The sequence below is a fragment of the Geotrypetes seraphini genome, chromosome 13 (assembly GCF_902459505.1).
Source record: "Geotrypetes seraphini chromosome 13, aGeoSer1.1, whole genome shotgun sequence".
NCBI classification, from domain to species: domain Eukaryota; kingdom Metazoa; phylum Chordata; class Amphibia; order Gymnophiona; family Dermophiidae; genus Geotrypetes; species Geotrypetes seraphini.
In genome coordinates, this window is record NC_047096.1 from 65,154,078 (window position 1) to 65,170,382 (window position 16,305).

A 16,305-nucleotide genomic window follows, 5' to 3' on the forward strand; every position below is an offset into this window, starting at 1 on the left:
AATCTATGCATGTACCTTCAATTTTTAATTGGTTCAATTGCCCCTGACAATTGAATAGTGACATTAAAAACCAATTTCAAATAATTTTCAGATAGGCACCCTATAGGGCGCCTACCCTCACCTACCCAAAAAGTACATGCGGATAGGGCCAGAGTTTGGGCATGGATTGCCTTAGGCACCGGTAAATTTGTCCAACAAAACCTTGGCGTAAAATATAGTGGTGCTTAACATTGACACCTCCCAGCGCCTAAGTTGAATTAAGTGCCGCTAGGTGTGATTCTACAAATGGTGACTAGCGGTTGATTGACAACCATGCTGAGCTACGCTATTTACAGAGTCAGGCCTTGTGGTTATGTGTTACCAAAAAAACGTTTTTGCTGTCAGCAGTATTTAATTAAGTTTTATTGTTAACATTGCTGTTTTAACTGATTTTACGTGAAATTGTGATTGATTTAGTATAACAGAAATTGTTAATATTGTATATTGTTTGTATAATAGAATGTGTTAGTATTGCACACTACTTAGCACTGATGTATGTAGCAGTATCAAACTTATTAAATCCAATCCAGATTCGCTCTATTCCCATGTTGTTTCAGGTCTCTTCTGCAGACAGGATCTTTTTCAACTTAAAAATGCAAAAAAAAAAAAAAAAAAGGGCAATTCTGTAATATGGGCATGTAGATACGTACTTGTGCCATATGTGTATAAGTGTTGAGATAATTGGAACTTACACACATATCCCTCCCCTTTTACAAAACCGTAGTGTGGTTTTAGTGCAGGCCTTGGCAGTAACAGCTCCGATTCTCATAGAATTCCTATGAGCTTCGGAGCTGTTACCTCCATGGCCAGGGCTAAAAGCCATGCTACATTTTTGTAAAACAAGGGGTATGTGCACTATGGATCTGATTTTATAAATCACACCTGAGGTTAGGCGCCTAACTTAACCTTCCTTTCATCAAGTCCTGTTAGGGTTCTTTATTGCAGGCCATGGCAATGAAAGCGCTGATGCAGCTTGATAAAGGGGGGTTTAAGAACACAAAAGCATAAAAATATCCTTACTAGATCAGACCAATGGTCCATCTAGCCCAGTATCCTGTATCCTGTCTTCACAGAGGCCAATCCAAGTCACAAGTACCTGGCAAAAAACCAAATAGTAGCAGCATTCCAGAGCTGAGATTGTGATGTCATAATACTTCATTCCACCAATGCCTAAGAGCCAACCTCATCAGTGATGTCACAATGGCTTGATTGTCCTATACTTGGCTCACATAAGAACATAAAAATATCCTTACTGGATCAGACCAATGGTACATCTAGCTCAGTATCCCGTCTTCACAGAGTCCAATCCAGGTCACATGTACCTGGCAAAAACCCAAATAGTAGCAGCATTCTATGCCACTGATCCAGGGCAAGCAGAGGCTTCTCCCATGTCTGTCCCAACAGCAGTTTATGGACTTTTCCTCCAGGAACTTTTCCAAAACTTTTTAAAAACCAGTTACATTAACCGCTCTTTAATTTAAAATTAGCACCTCATAATTGATGTAAATTGCACTTAATTGGATGACAGGCACCTATCTTGATAGGCACCTACCACTTTGAAGTTGGCACCTAGTCCAAGGCACCTACTTGAAAGTAAGTATGGTTGGGGGCGGATCATGGGCATGTTCATGTAGGCTAAGAAAACCCCAGCATAAATACATCCATTGTAGGTTCCACTAGGTGCAATTCTATGAAGTGCGCCTGAGCACCACAGTACTCGGCACCTAAGTTTCCAGTGCCATTTGCAGAATTGGGCCCAATGTGCAAAAGTGCATTAGCATGTATATGCAAGGGGGCGTGTGCATGGATCGGGCTCCCACATAATCATGTCACATACAGAATTCTGTAAGCTAAGCACATAGGCCCAGATTCTAAAAATGACACCATTAGGAAGGCACCGATAGGCGCTCTAAGTTAATTGGTCTAATTGGTTATTAATGGTGTGGTAATTGACCATGCCATTAAAAAAAACCAATTAAAAACAACTTTAAAAAGTAGGCGCCATGAGGTGCCTACAAAACACAGTGCTAGAATCCCATCTATGCAGACGTCCAGTGGCACCGAACATCAAAAGAGGCGTGGTTATGGGTGGGGTTGATGTTCAGCTAAGCATGATTCTACATTGAAGGTAGGCGCTTGAAATGTGAGCCTTTAAAACCCTGGCCTACATTTCTGGCGCCTACCTTTGATACAAGCTGTGATTCTGAAAACGACGCCGTAATCTGAGTAACACATGACCTGGGCCATATTTTCAGGCACCTGTCGAATACGCCACCGCTTTTAGAATCCAGGCCATAACAGCCGTGTACTGTAAGCAAACGTAACTAGCTACTGTTCTTAAGTAAAAGTTTTGCCACTTTACTTGTAAAGAACTACAGGAACATAACATAACATAAAACTCACTTGTATACCGCAAATACCATTAATAATAATACTGTAATAATAATAACAACAGTTTATATACCGCAGGACCGTGAAGTTCTTTGCGGTTTACAATGAATTAGAAAGATTCTACAAATTGAATGGAACATTCATAGTTAGAGATTAGTGGTTAACAGTTTACCAAGATCAGATTTGGGGGTGGGATTGTGATGGGGTCTATTGTCCAGATTCGTTACCTAGGTATTTCGAGAACAGGTATGTTTTTAGGTGTTTCCTAAATTCGCCATAGTTGTTTGTGTGTGTAATTAGTTTTTCCAGGTCTTTGCCCCATAAGGCTGCTTGATACGATAGAAGTTCTATGCGGTTCACAAAGACTAGTAATACAAATGAAAAAACATCCAATATCTAACTTCCGAAATATTCCCTAAAAATATGTTTTTAAGGTACGTTGAAATTGTTGATATGGATTTGGGAATATGAATATATGAGTTAAATCCCTAGTCCATAAGGCTGCCTGAAAAGATAGCAATCGTTCCTGAAATTTCTTATATTTACATCCCTTAACAGAAGGGGATGAAAATAATGAGTGAGATTTTCTAGAATGTTTAGAGTTTGTAATGATAAAAGATTCTATAATTAAGCCTGTTAGCGCCTCAAAACAAATACAGCCGAGCTTAAATTTAACCCGTGCCTCAACTGGAAGCCAGTGCAGTCGACGAGAAAAAAATCAGTGACATGATCATACTTTTATTTTTACTGAAGTAATAATTTCACCAAATTTTTCCTACTTTTAGTTAGTTACAGCTGGTGCTTGAAGTTAGAAGTAAAAACAGAAGTGAGTCACAACAATCATTTGATTAACCAAATGAAGCAGCAAAAACTGGAACAGGATTTCACTAATAAGCCTCATCATACAAAACAGTGGGTCATTTCATCTTAAATGTTTCCGCTCTGGGAACCTCGTTTATGAGAACAGTTGAAGTTGCCTGTGTTGGTTGAACTGGTTACTGGTTTCTAGTCAAAGAGAACAGCAATGAGTTGGGTCACTTTGGAGATGAAGCTGAAGCAGGTGACAATTTTTGGTTGAACAGACTCTCTACCACATATTCTTAGAGAAGAAGTCTCCATGTCTGGCCTTGAGAAGACTGAAGGGTTTGCACACGTCTGATGTCCTTACTTCAGTTAATAAATGCAGATTTTGTTATCAGATGAAAAATTGTCAGAACAATAGATAACGATTCCAACTTTGTGAAAGTCTTCTATGTATTTGAACAGTGTGACAATGCTAGTGAAGATTCAAGTGATGAATTAGATAGCAAAGAAGTTGAGGCACTGCGGAACGTTCAGCTCCAGTGGAAATCATGTCTACAAGCTTCTTCATCGTCTGCAATGTGCCTGCAGTATCTTAAACCTTGTGTCTAGTACTGATGCAGCCAAAGCTAAAGTGATTTGGACTAAAAGAAAATGTCTCGCAGTGCAGTTGCCTAATGCCAAAGAGCTTGAGATAATTATGGATGACCTCTATTAGCTGTTGATGAAGTAATTGATTCATTTGGACTGGGTCTCAAGAAACCAAGAAAGAGCAGACCAGAGGGAAACAACAACACAAACCAAACAGCAGCAGAAATGCAATGTAGGAGATTATGGCGGAATCGACCGTCCTAGGCTTCAAGAGCAAACTAGATGCATATCTCCTTAAGAGAGGCATATAAGGATATGGTGGACTATAATTTACGCCAGGTGTACACCTGGCAGGGCCTCCGCGTGTGCGGATCGCCGGACTTGATGGACCGAAGGTCTGATCCGGAGAAAGCAGTTCTTATGTTCTTATGTAGTGGGCTTGGGTGGGAACGAAGAAGTGGGCCCATTACACTGCATTTCCTTTTTTTTTTTTTTTTTTAAACTCACAATAAGTATAAAATACAATCATTTTATACTTTAACATCACTTAATATATTATCAAATTCAAACTCTCATCAAATATTCCCTCTCCCTTATACCCAACAATTATTCATAAGCAAAAGAAATCATGAAATATTCTTACCCACCCATCCCCACCCCACCCTGGACGTGTATGAACAAAAGGGGAAAAATTAATATTTATTCTATGCAGTAATTTCAATCTTTACAGTATCTTGTTAATGGCTCCCAAATAACCTGAAATTTCTTAAAATTTCCCTGCTGCATGGCAATTATCCTTTCCATTTTGAATATGTGACACAAAGAGTTCCACCAAAAGCTATAATTCAGCCTATCCCAATTTTTCGTAATCTGTTGTATGGCAACCCCTGTCATAATGAGTAGAAGCCTATTGTTATTAGAGGATATTTGGCTTTTAGCCCTCATTGCCATGCCAAACAATCGGTGTCATAGGATAATGCCACTGGATTATCTAACAAATTATTTATTTGACCCCATATTGATTTCCAGAAAGCAAGTATCAATGGACAATAGAAAACAAACACTGCATTTCTAAAGAAACCGAGTCAGAAGGAATAAGTGGAGGAGTGGCCCAGTGGTTAGAGCAGCTGTCTCAGCACCCTGAGGTTGTGAGTTTGATTCCCACTACAGCTCCTTGTGACTCTGGGTAAGTTACTTAACACTTCATTGGCCCCAAATAAGTACCCCATGCTGCTCCTTGTGACCCTGGGCAAGTCTCTTAATCCTCCACATTAGATAGACTGTGAGTCCAACCGGACAAATAGAGAGAATGCTTGAAGTACCTGAATGGGAACTGCTTTGAGTGTGGTTGTAAAATTACATAAAGGTGGAATATAAGTTCCAATCCCTGTTGGCTCTCCCTCTGATGCCACTTCCTATGTGCAGCACCTGGAAGTGACATCAGTGGGAGAGAAAACGCGGTTGCGAGGTACACTTTTAAGTTGTTGCTCATGGTGGTGAACAACTAGAGGTACGGGGGAAGGGAAGGGGCATGCGTGGAAAGATGCAGGGTGGAGAAGAGGAGGGGTGCCAGCACCCCCAGCAACATGGCACCCGGGGTGGATCCCCCCTTCCCCCTTACTATGCTACTGGGTAAAGGGTCATGGATTTGATGTATCACCTTTCTGTGAGTACAAAGTGGTTTACTTAGACAATATGCAGATAATTTTTCTGTCCCTAATAGGCTCACAATCTAAGATGACATCACTTATCTGTAACTGACTTATCCTGCTGACCATGGAGAACCTCCATTACAGGTAAGTAACCCCACCTTATCCAGCAGTGTTGCTCTATATTGCATAAGTGTTTTGATGAATAAGGATCTTTAAAAGGTAGCAGCTTGGAGGTAAAAAGGAGTAAAGTTGTTGGGGGAGGGGAGGATGTGTGAAAAGTATGTGTGTGTGGGGGGGGGGAGGGAGAAGAACAGGTTCTCCTTTGTCTAACTTTGTTGTGGGAAAAGTTCTTTCATCATTGAAACTTCAAGTTCTGAAATTCATTTTTGTCCTGGACAAGCTGACATTTGATCTCATCTTGAGATAAGCAGAGAGAGAATTGTACCAGCACACGTGTGGTGATGAGTTAGAGATCTTCTGTGCTAGGTACAGCACAGCCAATGGCAGAAAATGCCCCTCTGCCAATACACTTATTGCCCCATCAGAGAACAGGTACAGCATGACCTGTAGCAGTGCAAACTAGACACCTGCACACACTCACTACCCTACCACAGAACAGGTACATCACGGCCAGGAGAAGATGAATGTGTCCGTGAATGCAACTCACCAGGTGTAACAGCTGAATCCAAATAAATAAAATGCAGAAGCAAACTAGGACCACATCTAGGGCCCATTGACCCTGCCAAGTCTCCCACCAGAGAATAGAAATAGAGAAGATGACGGCAGATAAAGGCCATATGGCCTATCCAGTGTTCCCGTCCATATCATCTGCTATCTCTTCCTCCCCCTAAGAGATCCCACATGCTTTCTTGAATTCACACACAGTCCTCGTCTCCACTACCTTCACCAGGAGGTTGCTCCACACATCCACCACCCTTTCCATAAAGAAGCATTTCCTTTTCCTTAGATTATTTTTGAGTCTATCCCCCTTCAACTTCATCTTAAGCCCTCTCTCATTCCAGAGCTTCCTTTCAGTTAAAAGAGACCTGTCTCCTGCCTAGGGTTACTAGACGTCCGGATTTCCCCGGACATGTCCTCCTTTTCGAGGACATGTCCAGGGGTTCCAGACAGCTTTTCAAGACCTGGCACTTGGTCAGAGTTTTGAAAAGTTTCCTGTCAAAAATCGCATCAGGAAGGGACATCCCTCCTCCTCTTTGCCCCCTGCCGCACGCCTGCCCCTTCTCTTCCCCTGTACCTTTTGAAGTTCGGTGCGAGCAGTCACCAACTTGCCGCCCACGTCGACTTCAGCGCTCTCTCTGACATCGTTTTCAGGGCCCACGCCGAAGACGTGACGTCCAAGAGAGCTCTGAAGCCAACGTGGACAGCAAGTTGGTGGCTGCTTGCACTGAAGCTTAAAAAAAAGTACGGGGAAGGGGTGTGCGAGGGTGGCAGGGAGGTGGGGAAGAGGGCGGGAAAGGGGTGCCACTACCCTGGATACCACTTACATAAATAATGCCATGTCTTTAAATTTTACCTTTTTTGCCTATTTCTTCTTCCACTTGCATCTTTGCTTGTCTACTTTACAAGCTGCTCTTAACTTTTCCAAGTATTGTTGCCTATCGTCTTTTTTTCTGTGATGCCTTATAATGTATGAAGACTAACCTCTTCTCTTACCTCTTCAGCTCCTACTTTTGCGAATGGTGAACCTCAGACCGATTTGGGATACCTAGGGATAAAGTGGTCTATGAATCTGGTGACTGGAATCTGAGGGACTTCACCTTGAAAAAGCCTATCAGCGAAACATGTTGGTGAATTATATGTCCCCGATTTAGACCACATGAATCAAGCTGAGTACTAATTTACTCAAAACATATTTGATGAAAAAGTTCAAAATGATTCTATCTATTTAACTATTTAATTATTTTAAATATATTAAAATGAATACGCTTATGATCCGATGACGATCTAACACATAAAGCTTAGAGTAATGAAACTAATTGAAACTCTAAGTGGTGTTGCTGAGGATCATTTAAATATTATAAGGGTGTTATTGTATAGGGGTCTATGAAGTTCATTCTCCCTATATTCATTGTGGAATAACCCCAATACTACTACTGAATAAAGTGCCAGAATTTTGATATAACTATTGGATACCTAGGGCCAGCATACAATTGCTAAGTAGTAGTTTTGATGAAGAGAGCATTTGGCCAGCAGAATCTTTACAGCAGCAATCTAGCCAGTGTGTATCCTTAGCAGTAGACATGAATTAAGAACATAAGAAGTAGTCTCCGCTGGGTCAGACCAGAGGTCCATCGCGCCCAGCAGTCCGCTCCCGCGGTGGCCCTTCAGGTCCATGACCTGTAAGGTGATCCTTGTCTCCCTTTATTCCCCTTTATGCTTCTATCTATAGTCCTCAGTCCAGGGGTGCTTCAAGAATACAGCAGTTGTCAGTTCCTTAATGCTTTTGACACTACTCTGATGATGCTGTGTTTCAGTGCTGCTGGGCCTCAGCTTGATGCGCATCACTTTCCTTCTGAATCATGAAAGCTGACTGTAAATCCTTCAGGGAGAATGTTCCCTTTCAGTGTTGAGTCCCCATAGTCTGGTGAGCTCTTGGGTCCCAAAGAACTGAATATTTTTTCTCATTGTTCTTTTTGGCCGTGAATCCCTCTTTTAGTAGTAGAGCACAAATAACACTAATGGGGTTTGAGATTAGGCCCAAGGTATTACAGGCACCAAATTGTGAGTTTCTGCACTGGATATGATCTTGCCACAATGACCACATTTCTTAGAGCCACTGAGGGCTTTTTTTCTGGTACATGTCACTGAAAATTACAACTTCAGAAAAATCAAGAGACTCAATTTGAAAAGGTAGGCCTGAATGTATCATCAGGTATTCCAAAAAGGGTAAGAACAATCCCAACCTGAGTCCCCCCCCCTCGCTTACTGCATGTCTCTACCCCTTACTCTCTTGTAAATGCCTCCCTCTCACTCCACTCCCCAATCTCAAAGCAGCCCAGTAGATGGCCTGAATGGAGATAGAGAGAGAAAAAGAAAGAATATGATGCTGACAAGTGGCCAGGGGGAGGAGAGAGTGCAGGACCCTAGCTTTTCGTTTGTCTATATACAGGCTGGGATATTTACTACCAGATAATATTTTCTTTACAGGGTGAGGGGAAATTTATTGTGCGTTTCAAGCTCAGCACCCCCCAATCATTTTCAAAAGTTGGTTTCTATGCCACACAGGAGGGCAAAACAAAACAACAGCACCTCTAATCTCAAAACTTGAAATCACATAGCAATCTTGAATACGTCAACCAACAAATCTGAACTTAAATACAGAAAGTAGATGCGATGGAATCAAATTGCTTGCTTCCAGAAATAAAATGAGCAGCCACATTTTGAACTAGCTAAAACCAGGGGTCCATTCAGTACAGAATTACAGTAATCAGGAGGTGTAAGTACAATTTGTGGCACTGCAGTTCTAAAGTCATCAACCCCCAGATATGGCTTTAACTGGCACAATCAGCACATCTTGTAAAACGTCAGGCTCACTAATGCCTGTGTACACAGTGAAGGTCAGCCCGACATCAAGCAGAACATCAAGATACCTAGTTTCAGTACAGATGCCAATGATGTGACCCACCCACTATTGTAATTTTTAAGGATGTGCATTTGTTTGAAATGACATGGAAAATGTCAACAGTATTTTCTATGTTGGTAAGGACAGAAAAAGCTCTTTCCTTAAATTTTCATTTTCCTGTGTTGTAAATAATGCACAGTATTTGGAAAGAATGCACCCTATTTGTAACTAGGTGTTTTTATTTATGAGGCTTAACAATTTGTATGTGTAAAACTTCCATTTTACATATGCATTTCACATGTGTAAGACCTAATTTTGGAAAGTCAGTATTTACACATGCCAATTCACAGCAAAAGGAATGTTAAAAGGGTAGCTTCAATAGGTTACTCAGGGATTTTCAAAAACCCACGTTAAAAAGCGATGGTCTGCTAGCACAGCCGTTTAGACACCAAATCCCAAAACCCGAGACATTCTTAAAAATTCACGCATGGAAATGAGGTTGGCGGACAGCAGCGAAGATTTCCTAATTTACATGGGCTCATCGCTGATGGGCACATGAGCAGAAAAAATGCTGCCGCAAAAAACAAAACAAAAACACAAAACCTCGCCGTGACTGACCCGAATCCACTTCCCCCCGCAGCGGGAGAGATGCCCACGCACTCCCACTGCACTAAAAACCTTGGCTCTACTAACCCAACCCCCCCTGCAGCGGGAGAGATGCCTACGCTCTCCTGCCGCACTAAAAACCTTGCCGCGACTAACCCGACCACCCTGCTGGCAAGTACCCTCCCCCCCCCGCAGCGGAAGAGATACCCACTCTCTCCAGCTGGCAAGTAAATCTAAGGCTCTGATTGGCTCAGATGCCTAAAGCCCATCATATGGAGCATCCGGGTCAATCAGAGCATTAGGCCCCTACATAATGCGTCCAGGGAGGGGCCTGAGGCTCTGATTGGCCCAAGTTGTTTAAGGCCCCTCCCATGGGAGGGTCTTATACAACCTGGGCCAATCAGAGCCTCAGACCCTTCCACGGTGCATCCTATGATGCACCGGGGAGGAGAATTCCCTTAAAGTAGCAGGAGTGGGTCCATTTCCCTCCTGCTCTTCAAATTTAAGGTAAGGGGGAGAGGGTGGCGGGGGGGGGTGCAGGGAAAGGTGGGGGGGTTACTTGCCAGCAGGAGAGAGTGGGCATCTCTCCTGCAGTGGGGGGGAGGGGAGGGTTAGTCACAGCAAGATTTTTAGTGCAGTGGGAGATGGTGAACTTCTCTCCTGCTGCAGGGGGGGAGGTCGCTGACGTTCTGCGAGGAGGGTGGTATTTTTCACTGCTGCTGCAGGGAAGGGGCATTATGATGCAGCGGAGAACATAAGAACATAAGACTTGCCGCTGCTGGGTCAGACCAGTGGTCCATCGTGCCCAGCAGTCCGCTCACGCGATAGCCCTTAGGTCAAAGACCAGTGCCCTGAGTCTAGCCTTATCTGCGTACGTTCTGGTTCAGCAGGAACTTGTCTAACTTTGTCTTGAATCCCTAGAGGGTGTTTTCTCCTATAACCGCCTCCGGAAGAGCATTCCAGTTTTCTACCACTCTCTGGGTGAAGAAAAACTTCCTTATGTTTGTATGGAATCTATCCCCTTTTAACTTTAGAGAGTGCCCTCTCGTTCTCTCTACCTTGCAGAGGGTGAACAACCTGACTTTATCTACTAAGTCTATTCCCTTCATTATCTTGATTGTTTCGATCATGTCCCCTCTCAGTCTCCTCTTTTCAAGAGAGAAGAGGCTCAATTTCTCTAATCTCTCACTGTACGGCAACTCCTCCAGTCCCTTAACCATTTTAGTCGCTCTTCTCTGGACCCTTTCGAGTAGTACTGTGTCCTTCTTCATGTGTCTTCGACTAGTGCTGGATGCAGTATTCCAGGTGGGGGCGTACCATGGCCCGGTACAGCGGCATGATAACCTTCTCCGATCTATTCGTGATCCCCTTCATAATCATTCCTAGCATGCCACAGAGGGGTGTTTTTCTGACAGCCAAAAGCACTGTTTGAGAGTCACTGCCACCACTTCCAATGACCTCTTCAGAGAAAGGCTTGGTTAAGGGAAGGAGGGGAGGGAGATGCAGGATTGCAGAGCCCGGAATGGCTTTTCTATGGTCGGTGCTGGCCCCCGCTTAGAGGCTGGGCCTGGGGAAATCTTTCCCCTCTCTGTAGCCCTGTTAAAAAATGTTTGTTTCAGCCAGCCTTGTATTGGAGGAATTAGCCTCCTTAGTCCCCCATTGTTTCTGTCCTCCTCCAAACAGATGGAAAACCCTCCACTGCAGATTCCATAGTTAAGTAGCAGATTTTTATTATTGTATATTTTGAAAAATGGCTGCCCCAAAACACATACATGTGGACTCCTGCATGTGATCTAGAAAAAGCTCTATGTTATCAGATCCTATTTCTAATATAACACCGGAATCGAGCATGTCCCAACATGGATGTCTCAGTTCTGATCTCTACAGTGTATCTAAAATGTGATCATATCTTTTGGATAGTGCAATTAGGGAACACTATGCACGATTCGTGTATAGTGTGTACTCTTTGCAATGAGCGCACATGAGTTACAATATTGTCCCCCATAATGAAACATTAAAAAAACCAAAGTAACAAAATGAAAAAAACCCCATAAACAACATGGGAAACTAAACAAAATAAAATATTTGGCATGCGTACCCTTCAGGCATGTTTTTTTGAGGAGGTACTGAGTACTGGCACCTTTCCCATTTGCTTGATATGAATGACCCATGATACCCAAGTATCAATTAAAGAGCTCAGGTTCTGCACACTCTGTGCCTCGGTGACTGTGTCCTTAAAAAGGGAGCATGGTTGCTCTAGCGTTTTTACAGTGCTTATCCTCTTCTTAATCTTCCCCACCATGAGTCTCATCCCTTCGTAATTCCCTTTTTGGAAGTTCAGCACCGTGGCCATCGTTTTGGATCGATGTTTTGCCCTCCGTGTCCAGGTTGAAGTGGATCTTATTGTGATCACTGCTTCCCAGCGTCCCTTCTATTTCTACACCTGTATTGAGTGAGATTGTATAACTACAAAAAGATGGTATACAAGTCCCAATCCATCTTATCCTCTTATCCCCAAAGAGGTTATCACATGTCAGGACCTTAACCTCCGTTTTCCTAAAATTACAAGTGAAGCACATCCTGTTCTCTCAAATCAATCGGCAATACACATTATATTACGTATTTCCCAGTTGTTCTAAATTTGCCTGACAAGCCAATGTTAGGAAAAAAATAGCATGATACCGTTAGCAAAAACTCTAAAAATTATCTCCAAAGATCACAACAGTTCACTAAGGGGTAAAAAGTAAATATTAAACACAGACAAAAGGGCAGAGCCTTGTGGGACACCCCTAGTTGACAAATACCAATCTAAAAATCCTATTCATGGAGATAATGTGGGGAAAAAGATATGATTCAAGACATAACAGGACAATACTATGAATCCCTCTCCAGTCATGGCACATGAGCTTGTCGTGCCACAGGGCTTGCGCTCATCTGTGAAGCTGAAAGCTATGCTGTCGTTAGTTTCACTACTAGCAGGGCCTCCTAAGGCAGACAGGTTTCAGTGGAGATGTGAGACTAATGATGTACCACCCATCTGGGCAGCAGCAGATTTATACTGCACAGAAGGCCCAACAATCTATTTCTACATTCTGCCACAAAAACTTGATGATGTTCAAGTCGCTAGGACTCGAATACGAGTCTATGGCACCTATCACTAGGAATCCCTAAGAACAGTGGCCTAGAAAGCAAAAGTGATTGTGATACGATGTCAAACCCTGAGGATACATACATCTAAAAAGATAATAGCAACTGGTACTGCCCTTTTTCATTCCAACAATCACGCTATTCAAAGTGGAAACAAATAAGGTCTCAGTGCCAAGATTCTTTCGAAATCCAAATTGCTGCTCATCCAAAGTTTTATTTGGGTCAAGATAATGGCTGAGCTGTACTAACACCAGTTGCTCAATCAACTGTGCTAAAACAAAGGGAATGATGAAAGTGGTCGTTGGTTACTCACAAGGTCGGCATCAACCCCATTCTTTTTCACACAGAGCAGTGTGATCATAGGAGCTCTTTCTGCTAAGCTCGGGAGTAATCCCCGTAACCCAACTTCTGCTCCTTAAAAACAAAATCACCATAGGCTTCTGCAGTTTGCAATCTCATTTTTACCCCCTTTTTGTCTGTACCTCCTCCAGAGATGCATGTAGAGATTTCACTTGGTACAGAAATTGCTTTATGGGAAGTAAATTATTCCTGGTAATACAACAGAAAAATTAATACAGATAAAGACTATATGCAATAGCGCAAGGGGTGCAGGGGGGGGTGGGTCTGCCCCAGGCGTGGTCTTCCTAAGGGTGCAGCACCCCTCCTCCTCTCTGCCTCCCCCACTCCTCTCCTTGCTGCGCAGCCCTTGCCTTCCCTCATACCTTTTTCACTTCCACAGCATGAGGTGTCGACTCTATTACAGATTTTGGTATCATCCACAAAGAGGCAAATCTTACCAGACAACTCTTCAGCGATATTGCTTACAAAAATGTTAAAAAGAACAGGCCCAAGAACTGAGCGGGCACAACACTGATATCATCCCTGTCCTCAGAACACTACTCTGTGTTGCCTTCCACTCGACCAGTTCCTGACCCAGTCCATCACTTTAGGGCCCTTATTGAGGGCACTCAGTTTATTTATTGGACACCTGTGTGGAACACTGTCAAAGGCTTTGCTAAAATCTAAATACATCACATCTAGCACTCTCCCTTTATCCAATTAAGAACATAAGAACATAAGAAGTTGCCTCCGCTGAGGCAGACCAGAGGTCCATCTCGCCCAGCGGTCCGCTCCCGCGGCGGCCCATCAGTCCCATTGCCTGAGCAATGGTCCCAGACTATCCCTATAACCTACCGCTACTCTTATCTCTGGTCACTAGTCAAGGAAATTGATCAAATTTGTCTGATAAGACCTGCCTCTGGTGAATCCATCTTGCCTTGGTCTCTGTTTTATTTATTTATTTTTCTATTTTTATTGTTGAAATATATAAAATATTGTACAAAAAAGTAACATTTGCATATTCTGATATACTGTCATTCTTCAGTACATGGTAAAATCAATTATCCAAAATTTAAATATGAGTGTCAGACTCAATGCAGGGAACTCCAAATGTAGCCAGGCTTCACATTCTTTAGAAAAAAGGACCTCAAAATCCTGAAGCACACAGGCTTAGAAAAAGAGAGCATTTAAGACTGGTCCTGCTCCGGAGAAAATTTAAACAAGCAGAAAGAAAACCCACAACGGGAAAAAAACTCTCCAGCTGAAAAAATGGGCTTATATAGAAGGCTTAAAACATTAAGGAGCCCCTACTTTAAGACATGAAATTATCAGGAGGTAAGTAATCAAAAAACCACCGGGTAGGCAAAATTTCCAAAATAGCGTCTAAACATCAAACTGGCAATGAATGCTGAAAGATTCAGACTTAGCTTTACTGCAAATCTTATCGGCTGTCCATTCAGTGCAGTATGCTGCCTCTTAACCACAGTCCAGCTGAAAGTTCCCAAGACGCTATAGGCTGCCAAAAATCGGGGTGCACTTTAGTTCTTCAACAAGAGAATCCTTGTTTCACCATCTAGTTGCTGCATCAGGAAGAGCCAACCTCTCTGGTAATCACTGCACTAAGTGTGAAAGAAGTGAAATGCCGTAAATAAAAGCCCAGATGACGTCATTGAGGTGCGAAAATTTCAAATAAACTTAGAGACAGAGATCTAAAAAAATACTGAAAAAGTTCTCAAGGCAAAAAATGGCTTCAAAGGAAAGAGAGCCACTGCAAACAGACCCTTAAGGATAGAGCCCAAAAAAAACAACTTTTTATTTTATTTTTTATTTCATTTTGAGTCATTTTTATTTATAGTTTTTAGTTTTTTTTATTTTTAAAGCATTCCAACCCACACCACCAAAATATTTGTAAAAAATATAAAAAACTAAACAGAAATTAAAAGAGTTCAAAAATTTTTAAAAATTCCAGAAAATAATAATAACAAATCCAAAAGGGAAATGTCAAAACACAAATCCAAAAAGGAAAGTATCATTTAAAAACCGACTTCCATTCCACCATTGTGTTTAAACCATATGGTTCTGTAGTTTGCAACTCCAAAATTAATCTTTGTTCTGTTCTATGTAACCTTTTTATAATGTCACCCCCTCTTTTTGACATCCATAATTGTTGGGGGATAGTACATCAGAGGTCATCTAATTTGTGTCCTGACTCTAAACAGTGTCGAACCAGCGGGGCCTCCAACCTTTCTCTTCTTATGCAAGAACGATGTTCTGACATTGAAAGAACAAGAGGTTTGGCCAATGTAGGCCTTTTCACATGGACATTTAATCAAGTAGATTACATTCTGTGAATTACAGGTGAAAGATCCTTGTATCCGACTACTTTTATTGCCATGTGACCAGACAACGATCATACTCAACATATAACACAAAAATCCTCCCTCAATTAGATCCCTCCACCCCTATGTGAAGAAGCAAGTACATAAGATAATGAGTGCGAACTTGTAGGCAAACTTGGGTCATCCCTCCCCTTTAGAATCACTGAGATCTGGAATAACCTCCCCTCCCCTCTCCGAACCTCAAGCTCCCTCCAACTCTTCCGCAAACACCTAAAAACCTGGCTATTCTCAAAACTGTAACACTTCCCCCCTCTTAGGCCTCTCACCTTCCCCCTTTACACCTAACTCTTTAATCTCTCCACTGTAGTTCCTCTCTCATCTTTCTTCCTGTAAACCGTGCCGAGCTCCGCATTCGTGGAGATGGTGCGGTATATAAACCCAAGGTTTAGTTTAGTTTAGTGCGAAGCCAAATAGCAATTGATTCATAGCCCCTCCCAGGAAACTCACATAATTATTGGTAGCTAATGAGCCTCCTGCCATTGGATATATGGCCCCCATATCTTTTGAAAGGACAACAAATGCCCTCTTTTCAAAGCTGTTAATTTTGACATCAGGTAAGTAAAACTCATCTTGTTTTGCACAACAACTGAGCCTAGTAGTTCTTACTTTTCTAAGATGAAGCAACCGGTAGCTCGTGAACAGAAGTGAGTTTTTCTTTTCTTTTTCTAATTTTCATTAATCTTTGAGAATAAAGGTAGGAATGTCCAATGTCCTAATTTAGTTGGGAATGATTTGGGTTCGTTGAAACTCAATCTAT

General features: G+C 42.3%; 1 long non-coding RNA gene across 1 annotated transcript in view; it reads left to right on the plus strand.

The window, feature by feature from the left end:
- LOC117347245 overlaps positions 1 to 7,778 on the plus strand; it is a 65,978-nt gene extending 58,200 nt beyond the window's left edge. Inside the window, exons 3-4 of the long non-coding RNA XR_004536755.1 lie at positions 5,546 to 5,618; positions 7,157 to 7,778. This is a non-coding gene — a long non-coding RNA (uncharacterized LOC117347245). The remainder of the gene's footprint in view (positions 1 to 5,545; positions 5,619 to 7,156) is intronic.
- Positions 7,779 to 16,305: the final 8,527 nt, after the last annotated feature.